The following is a 9828-nucleotide window of genomic DNA, read 5'->3' as shown; positions in this document are numbered from 1 at the left end:
GGCCTCAGGAACTTCTTCCGGCGCTAAGCCAGGCATCCGAGGGTTAGGCCTCAGGAACTTCTTCCGGCGCTAAGCCAGGCATCCGAGGGTTAGGCCTCAGGGAATTCTTCCGGCGCTAGGCCAGGCATCCGAGGGTAAGGCTTCAGGAACTTCTTCCGGCGCTAAGCCAGGCATCCGAGGGTTAGGCCTCAGGAACTTCTTCCGGCGCTAAGCCAGGCATCCGAGGGTTAGGCCTCAGGAAATTCTTCCGGCGCTAGGCCAGGCATCCGAGGGTTAGACCTCAGGAACTTCTTCCGGCGCTACGCCAGGCATCCGAGGGTTAGGCCTCAGGAAATTCCGCTCGTTGGTCGGCCAAGGCTGGCGCAAGCCGAGGCAACCGGTCGGGGCTTCAGGCTAGTCTGCTCCCGGGATGATCATCGGGTTAGCCTGGCATCCGAGGGCCAAGCCTCGGGAGATTCCGCTCGTTGGTCGGCCAAGGCTGGCGCAAGCCGAGGCGACCGGTCGGGGCTTCAGGCTAGTCTGCTCCCGGGATGATCATCGGGTTAGCCTGGCATCCGAGGGCCGAGCCTCGGGAGATTCCGCTCGTTGGTCGGCCAAGGCTGGCGCAAGCCGAGGCGACCGGTCGGGGCTTCAGGCTAGTCTGCTCCCGGGATGATCATCGGGTTAGCCTGGCATCCGAGGGCCAAGCCTCGGGAAATTCCGCTCGTTGGTCGGCCAAGGCTGGCGCAAGCCGAGGCGACCGGTCGGGGCTTCAGGCTAGTCTGCTCCCGGGATGATCATCGGGTTAGCCTGGCATCCGAGGTCCGAGCCTCGGAAAATTCCGCTCGTTGGTCGGCCAAGGCTGGCGCAAGCCGAGGCGACCGGTCGGGGCTTCAGGCTAGTCTGCTCCCGGGATGATCATCGGGTTAGCCTGGCATCTGAGGGTTGTCAGGCCTCAGGAAATTCTGCTCGTTGGTCGGCCAAGGCTGGCGCAAGCCGAGGCGACCGGTCGGGGCTTCAGGCTAGTCTGCTCCCGGGATGATCATCGGGTTAGCCTGGCATCCGAGGGCCGAGCCTCGGGAGATTCCGCTCGTTGGTCGGCCAAGGCTGGCGCAAGCCGAGGCGACCGGTCGGGGCTTCAGGCTAGTCTGCTCCCGGGATGATCATCGGGTTAGCCTGGCATCCGAGGGCCAAGCCTCGGGAAATTCCGCTCGTTGGTCGGCCAAGGCTGGCGCAAGCCGAGGCGACCGGTCGGGGCTTCAGGCTAGTCTGCTCCCGGGATGATCATCGGGTTAGCCTGGCATCCGAGGGCCGAGCCTCAGAAAATTCCGCTCGTTGGTCGGCCAAGGCTGGCGCAAGCCGAGGCGACCGGTCGGGGCTTCAGGCTAGTCTGCTCCCGGGATGATCATCGGGTTAGCCTGGCATCTGAGGGTTGTCAGGCCTCAGAAAATTCCGCTCGTTGGTCGGCCAAGGCTGGCGCAAGCCGAGGCGACCGGTCGGGGCTTCAGGCCAGTCTGCTCCCGGGATGATCATCGGGTTAGCCTGGCATCCGAGGGCCGAGCCTCGGAAAATTCCGCTCGCTGGTCGTGCGCCTGTCGCTTGCCGCCCGACGGGATTTCTCCGTGGCCAGCTGCGATCGTGTTTCTCCTCCTCTCTAAGCGTCGCCTGGGGAACACCAGATGGGCATTAAATGCTAATTGAGGGGTTACCTGGGAAATCGGATCGCCAGTTGCTGCTTGCGAGGAGTGTCAGTTAAGCGGCCGCGATACGCACGTTCTTCGAGGCGGATGCGGCCTGGGCGCGAGCGGAGATACGTGGACCTAGGGGTACAGGCCACCCGGAGTGTCCTGCACAAAGAATGCGATTAAGGAGAATAACGCTTAGGAAATCGCGGGAAGATACGCCTTGAGAGCCGGATCGGCTCCGGATTCAATGCGCCCGCATTTATTGGAGCCACCCGCATCGGAACGACCGGGGGGCCGCAGTTTGGCTATAAATATAGGTGCAGGTGCGATGGAGCCTGCCAAGCCGGAGCTGTTCAGGTTGCCATGGATCATGGGCCTCCTCTCCGGCGCATGGTTGAGAGACCCCTACCGAAGGAACGGGAGGCGCGCCCTTTCGCGACTTCCGCCAACTAGCCGTTTCATCTGGGATCAACAAGGAGGTTCTCCCCGGCGGAACTCCGCTCTAGGCATTTCATCCGGGATCACGTCTCCCCTCCTTGAAGTTCAGCCTCCCGATTGAGCTCCGCGCCAGACGCTTGATCCGGGACCGCGCCTCCATATGCTCTTCTCCCTTGTATTCCTTCTCTCCCCTAACACTGGGGAGGACCGGAATATCCCTTGGAGGTGGCGTTCCCCTGGAGGCAGCGGGAGCTTCTTCTGCGGCGGCTCCTCGTCTTTTTCGTGAGGCGTGGATGGCGCCTCTGGGTAGGAGCAGTGTGGACTTCTCCTTCGTCCACTTCTTCTTCATCCGCGCCGGCTCTTCGTCTTTTTCGTGAGACGTCGATGGCGCCTCCGGTTGGAAGCACCCACTTCCGGTGGGATTGCAGCCGCTTCGGATGGAGGTTTCGGGATCCCAGATCTTCAGTTCCTCGGAGTCTCCACCTCTTCTTTACTTTCTTTACACCCTAATTCCCCTCTGGAAATTTCTTGTAATTACACGAGCACGCCATTGTAACCAGAAATTATTGAAATGAAAAGTGTTATACATTTTTGAACTGTCTTTCTGGCATTGTCGTTCTACTGGTAATACATCCGCAAGTTAGCGGAATTCCAGCTCCTTGGAATTTCTCGACCATCTAGGGCCTCCAACTGGTAGGAGCCAGGTCGGTTTACCCAGCGAACCCTATACGGGCCTTCCCAATTTGGCGCTAGCTTCCCACCTTCCGCAGGTTGAGATGCTTTAGCTCGCCTTAGCACCAGATCTCCGATTCTGAAAAGCTTCGGTCGGACCTTGGAGTTGTAATATCGGGCCACCCTCCGCTGATACCTCGCCATCCGAACCTGCGCCATTTTCCTCGCTTCTTCCAAGAGATCCAGGTTCCCTCGGAGTTGCTCCCAATTGGCCTCGGGTCGGTGCGCGGCCACCCGAGGTGAGGGGAGTCCGAGCTCCACGGGGACAACGGCTTCCGCGCCATAGGTTAGGCTGAAAGGCGTCTCCCCGATAGGGCTCCGATGCGTGGTCCGATACGCCCAAAGGACATTCTCGAGTTCTTCGACCCAAGCTTGCCCCGTCCGACCGATTCGCGCTTTGATTCCTTGGAGGATTGTCCGATTTGTGACCTCGGCCTCGCCGTTGGTTTGGGAATGCGACACAGATGTGAACCGATGCTCGATCCCGAACTCCTCGCAGAAGTCACGGAAATGCTTGTTGTCGAACTGTCGACCATTATCCGAGATGAGGATCCGAGGTACCCCAAATCGGACAATGATGTTCTTCTTCACGAACTTCCGGACTTGCGCCTCCGTGATAGTGGCCAGCGGCTCTGCCTCCACCCACTTGGTGAAGTAGTCGATTGCAACAATCAAAAATTTCCGCGGAGCTGAAGCGACGGAGAACGGTCCGAGGACATCCATTCCCCACTGGGCGAAGGGCCAGGGTGCAGTGATTGGTGCCAAGGGGACAGAAGGGACTCTCTGGACGTTGGCGTGGCGCTGGCAGGCGTCGCATTTCCGTACATGATCCTTTGAGTCCTCCAACAAGGTAGGCCAATAATAGCCTTGCCTCATGATCTTGTGCGCCAAGGACCTAGCCCCCAAGTGTGATCCGCAAACGCCTTCGTGGACTTCGCCGAGGACGTAGGCCGCTTCCGAGGGGCGGAGGTACTTTAAGAGGGGGCGGTGAACGAGGTCCGATACAGCCTCCCTTCATAGAGTACGTAGTGGGCGGACTTCATAACAAGTCGCCGAGCTTGATCTTCGTCTTCAGGGAGGATCCCTTCGGCGAGGTAGGCGACAAGCGGGTCCATCCAAGACGGCTCCGGATCAATCGCCATCACCGCTCCAGCCTCGCCGATGCTCGGGGCATCCAGGGTCTCCAGGTAGATCGCCCTCGACAAGTTGTGCGCGTCTGCGCCCACTAAGCGGGACAACCTGTCGGCCCTGGCATTTTCACTTCTTGGGACCTGCTGGATGTCGACACTGCCGAGGTCGGGAATGAGTGCTTGCACCTTCCGGACGTAATTCTGCATGGTCGGGTTCCGGGCCTCGAACTCCCCACGGACCTGCCCGACCACCAGCTGGGAGTCGGTGAAGACCTTCAGGCGAGCTCCTTGGTGAGTTTGAGTCCCGTGACTAGGGCCTCGTACTCCGCCTCGTTGTTGGTCACTGAAAATCCGAACCTCAAGGCATACTCGGCTATCACTCCATCAGGACTGGTAAGGACCAGCCCGGCCCCTCCACCTTCGGGGTTCGACGACCCATCGATGTGAAGCGTCCAAATCGGGAGGTCGAGGCTGGGTGTTTTCGGCGATCTAGGTTCCGCCTCCTGCACCGTGCACTCAGCGAGGAAATCCGCGAGCACCTGGGCCTTGATGGCGGGTCGGGGCTAGTAGCAGATGTCGAACTCACCAAGTTCTACTGCCCACTTCACCAGCCGTCCCGCATTCTTAGGATTGCTGAGGATCTGCCGCAGCGGTTGATCGGTCAAGAGGGTGACAGAATGGGCCTGGAAATAGGGGCGAAGCCTCCTGGTCGCGGTCAGCAGCGCGAAGGCGATCTTTTCAGCCTTCGTATACCGCGTCTCGGCATCCCGTAGGACCCGGCTGATGTAGTACACAGGCTTCTGGAGCGTTGCCTCTTCCCGAACCAGTACCGCACTGACTGCGGTTGGGGAGATCGCCAGATAGAGGTAGAGCATCTCCCCTTATGAATCCTGCCTCCAAGAGTTTGTCTACCTCCTGGTCGACCACCCGGATCCGATCCGGGGCACAGTGTCTCTTCTTCTGCTTTACTGGTCGGTGGGTCGGGTCGACGTTGAGGGCGTGAGAAATGACCTCCGGGTCGATCCCAGGTACATCGGCCGCCGACCAAGCGAATACATCGGCGTTGGCTCGGAGGAATTCCACCAACCGAGCCCGAGCTCCCGGGTCGAGATTGGTGCCGACCCGGACCGTCCGGTCCGGGCGACCTTCCTCGAGGGGAACTTCGATCACACCCTCGGCCGGCTCCCCGTGCCGCAAGGCCACCTCGTCTCTGGCGTCAAGGGACTCGACGCTTAGGGCTTCCACGGGCTTCTTCCCTTTGAGAGTTGCTAGGAAACATTGCCGTGCGGTCGGTTGGTCACCTCGGACCTCTCCAATCCCGGCCGCCGTGGGGAACCGCATGAGCAAGTGGTACGTAGAGACCACCGCGCGAAGGGCATTCAGCCCGGGTCGTCCGAGGATAGCGTTGTAGGCCGAGGAAACACGGACGACCAAGAATCCGAGTTGCACGGTGGCTTCTGCGAGTGTGACGCCCGCAGTCACAGGCAGCTCGATGACGCCTTCCGCTGGGACAGCGTCACCGGTGAATCCTATGAGGGGGGTGGATACTTTGTGCAACAACTGTCTGGACAAGCTCATCTTTTGGAAGGCCTCGTAAAACAAAATATCAGCTGAGCTTCCACTATCCACAAGAGCACGCCTTACATCATAGTTTGCCATAGTGAGGGAGATCACCATGGCGTCATCGTGGGGGGTCTGAACCCCCTTTACATCTTCATCACAAAAAGTGATTACATTGCCGACCCTCTGCCTCTTCGCGACGGCCACCCCTGATGCTTCCACCGAGCCCCCTGCGTTCCTTACGGGCCGAGAGCAGCCCCCAGTGATAGTATGGATCACGCCCGCGACGGGTCGATTCTGCTCCCGAGGCTCCGGAGGGGCCGGGTCGGCCGGACGCGAGTCTGCGGGGGGACGTCGGTCGTTCACATATCGACCGAGACGCCCCCGGCGGATGAGAGCCTCGATCTCGTCCCGAAGCTGGAAGCAGTCTTCGGTGTCGTGGCCGTGGTCTCGGTGGTACTCACAGTACGCCCGAGAGGGCCTCCTCCCAGGAATCTTCTTCATCTGTCTCGGGACCGGGAGGTCCTCCCGCCCCTTGATTTCCATGAGGATCTGGGCCCGGGGAGTCAGGAGAGGAGTGTACCGGTTGAAACGTCGAGGCGGAGAACGAGGGCGTAGGGCGCCGTGGTTCCTCGCCGGCGACAGGCTTCTGCGCCGACGTTGAGGCGTCGGGCTCCTCCTCTGGCGTGCCTCTTTTCGCCTTTTCTTCCCGAGCTTTGGAGGGATTTCGGCGGCCTCCTTGCTCCGGTGGGCGGCCGCCTCCTCGGCGTCCGCATACTGGTTCGCCCGGGACAACAGCTCCGGGAAGCTCCGCGGCAGGTGTTTGTCCAGGGAGAAGGTGAGTCTGCCCTTTCGGAAGCCACACTTCAGGGCTGAAAGAGCCACCTCCTGGCTCAGGTTCCGGACTTCCAGCGTAGCCTTGTTGAAGCGGGTAAGATAATCCCGCAAGCTTTCTCCCTCGTTTTGCCGGACATCAAAGAGGGAGTCGGAGACCAGTCGCCGCCGGCTACTGACGGCGAAATGGGTGATGAAGAGGCGAGTAAACTGGTCGAAGGACTGGATTGAGTTAGCCTCCAAGCCGGCAAACCACGCCCTTGCCGGGTCACGGAGGGTCGCCGGGAAGGCCTTGCAGAGGAGAGGATCTGATGCTCCGTGGAGGAGCATAAGGGTCCTGAAACTCTCGACGTGATCCCGCGGGTCCGCCGCCCCGTCATAGGGCTCGATCGCCGGCATTTTAAACCCCGGCGGATTCGGGGTCCGCAGGATCCTCGAGGCAAGCGCCGGCTGGGAGGAGATCTCCAAGTCGGCGAAGGGATCTTTGGAGTGGCCCTTCAGGACCTGGAGTTGTCGGTGGAGATCGTCCACCCGCCGGTCCAGGAGCGCGACCGATGGGTGGGAGACAAGGAGCACCGAGAGGGGGACCGACTGGAGTGCGGGTTCCTTGAGGACTGGGGGGTCTGGGAACGCGCCCGGGCCCGCCTCTCGTACCCCGCGCAGCTCCGATGGGAAGGTCCCGGCAGAATGGACCGTGCTCGAGAATCTTCCTCGCGCCGGCGCTCCTCCCCATGGGAGAGGAAGGAGCGCGGGTTGAGGAGGACAGGTGAGCACTCAGGGAGCAGCGGCTCCTGGGCCCGCTGCGACGCCCGAGACATCACACCCTGCAGGTTCTGTACTGCCTCCGCGAGGGTGCGAACCTGCTGGGCTAACTGGTCGAACTGAGCGGCTTCGACCATCTGAATGGGAGGTGGAGCGGTGGAGTGTTGCTGAGAATGTGTTGGAGACGCAGCAGCCTCCCGGCCGGAGGCGCGAGAGGCCCCGCGACCGGAGGCATTGGAAGCTCCACGACCACCTCGCCGTGCCATTACGATCGCTCTGAGATTCGGTCCCTTCCTCTAGCGCCAACTGTTGCTGGTGGTCCAAACCGAGAACGATTGGCACGGCGGTGTGAACGGGGTTCCGTTTGAGTTGCCTTGGTTGGTGTTGATTGCGCTCCACCTTCCACCGGGAAACCTGCAAGCAAGCCTCGCACCACCACTGGGGTAGTGGGGGCCCTCCGACGATCAAGTCAGAGGAGATTGGAGGAGAAGGAGAGATAATAGTAGCAAGTAAGAGAATGCTCTGGAAGTTCTTGCTTACCTCCCCCCCTTCTCCCCCCAGCCGCATATATACCAGGCTGGGGGGTCTTTCAGGGGGGTTCGTCATCGTGGGGCACGATGGAGCTGCCACTGACACGGCCGTTACAGGGCGTCGTGGGGCAGCGCTGGGTACGGCCATGACAGGGCGTAGTGGAGCTCCGCCTTGTACGGCTGTTACAGGGGATCGTGGAGCAGCGCCAGATACAACCGTTGCAGGGAGTAGTGGAGCAGGAGGCTGCGGCGTGCCTCTGGGGAATAGCCTGTCGTTGTCGAGAGATGTCCGACTCGGGGTCGGGCTGCGGAGCCGAAGATGTCCGACTCGGGGTCGGATTGCTGGATCAAGGGGCAGCCGACTCGGGGTCGGGCTGCGGAGCCGAAGATGTCCGACTCGGGGTCGGATTGCTGGATCAAGGGGCAGCCGACTCGGGGTCGGGCTGCAGAGCCGAAGATGTCCGACTCGGGGTCGGATTACTGGATCAAGGAGCTGCCGTAGTCTTTCTGGGCGCGCGTGCCGGTCACGTGGGGCATGGTGGCTAAGTTCCCCCGTAACAGGAACCATTAAGGCAGAAAAAGAAGAAACATTAATGAGCTGTTGTCCCTTCTCTTCATTACAGCAGTGTCGTGTTTACAAAAATATACTTCATTAATTGTTGGGACAACAATGCTACATTTCAAGAAAAAAAGCACTTCGTCAATGAAGTGTTTATTCCATGGTGTTTCTATTTATTACCGTAGTCTAGTATATGAATGCCTAATAGGTTTCTGCTTACTCGTGGCCCGTTTGTGCTTACTCCTATAAGATTTATGTTTATTTTACACTATCTTGTGTTTATTGCATTTGAACTTTATATTTTTTTCAAAAAAAAACTTTGTATTTATCCTTCATCTTTATTGTTTATCATGGGCGAGTCTTGATCTGACCAAATTGTACGCTCTCACCCTCTCTCTCCATTACAGTGGTTTAAGGGGAGAAAAAAAAAAAAATCCCCTTTAGCATGTCGTGCCCATTAACGATTGTTTATTTCTGAAGTATTTTTTTATTAATATCCTCCTAAATATCGAATTTTGTATAAATATTCTTTCAAAATTGATATTTATATATATACCCTCGTCAAAACACTTGTTTGGCTATTTCTACCATTTTTTTTATTCTTATTTTTGCATATGTACCCATGCCATCTAACGCCATTAAAAATTAACAGTTTAAAATTAAAATGACTAAAATATTTATAATAGGTAGATGTGCAAAATAATATATTTATAAGGCGATCGTAATGAAGGAATTAATTGCCGCGCTTATGAGTGTATTGGAACATAATAAGTTGAGATTGGAGGGGTTAATTGCCCAAATCGTTTTCGATTGAGGACCACATTTCAATTCACCCATCTTGTGATCGCTCCCCTCCGCCTCGAGGTGATGGACTCCTTCCACGGGAACCCCGAAAAATTCCCCAGCGATCAAACGTCTCAAAGTTCTAGTTGGTGATGTGCTTCTTCTTGAACAGACGGTCCTGATCAAAACAACCATGATCGAAGAACCAAACGATACCCCTTCCCAATTTCGTTTGTGGACTTCGGAATAGAGTCAGAGATCAGACGGCCAAGATCAAAAGTCCTGCCTGGGCACTTGATACTGTTACGCCGGGTTCGTCGTTTTTTATTTTGTTTAGTCATAGAAACTACAGTAGTACAAAAATATGAAATATGAGGGCAAGAATAGCGGCTGCAAATTTGAAAAAAAAAGAATTCTTTTATTGCCATGGTAGCAATCAAAATTCTATAGCGATGGCCATGCTTCGATCTAAAATAATAAAAATAAAGGAGTCTTAGGGTGTGGTTGGCAGAGACTTTCTATCAGAATGATGTTCAAAAAATAGAAAAAAATTATGCCGGAATATCCCAACACTCACCAAAGGTTACCAAAAATTTGGTTATATGGGCTAAGGAGAATACCAATAGAAATCGGGCATGTAGTCAGCCAAAAATGGCACGAACGTCCTATGTATGGATCATGCCCTACTTATGAAGGCACTAAAGGCAGTGAAATTTCGTCTGTGATCTCGGTTAGAGTACCGCCAATTGAGGGGAGGTTTTGGGATTCGAATCTATCTAGCTGTAGTTGATTGTTTTTTTTTTGTTTTTTTTTTATATGGTTGGATGTATTTATAT

Source organism: Phoenix dactylifera, unplaced genomic scaffold (genome assembly GCF_009389715.1).
Source record: "Phoenix dactylifera cultivar Barhee BC4 unplaced genomic scaffold, palm_55x_up_171113_PBpolish2nd_filt_p 000480F, whole genome shotgun sequence".
Classification (NCBI taxonomy): Eukaryota; Viridiplantae; Streptophyta; class Magnoliopsida; order Arecales; family Arecaceae; genus Phoenix; species Phoenix dactylifera.
Note: the sequence above shows the minus strand (reverse complement) of the source record.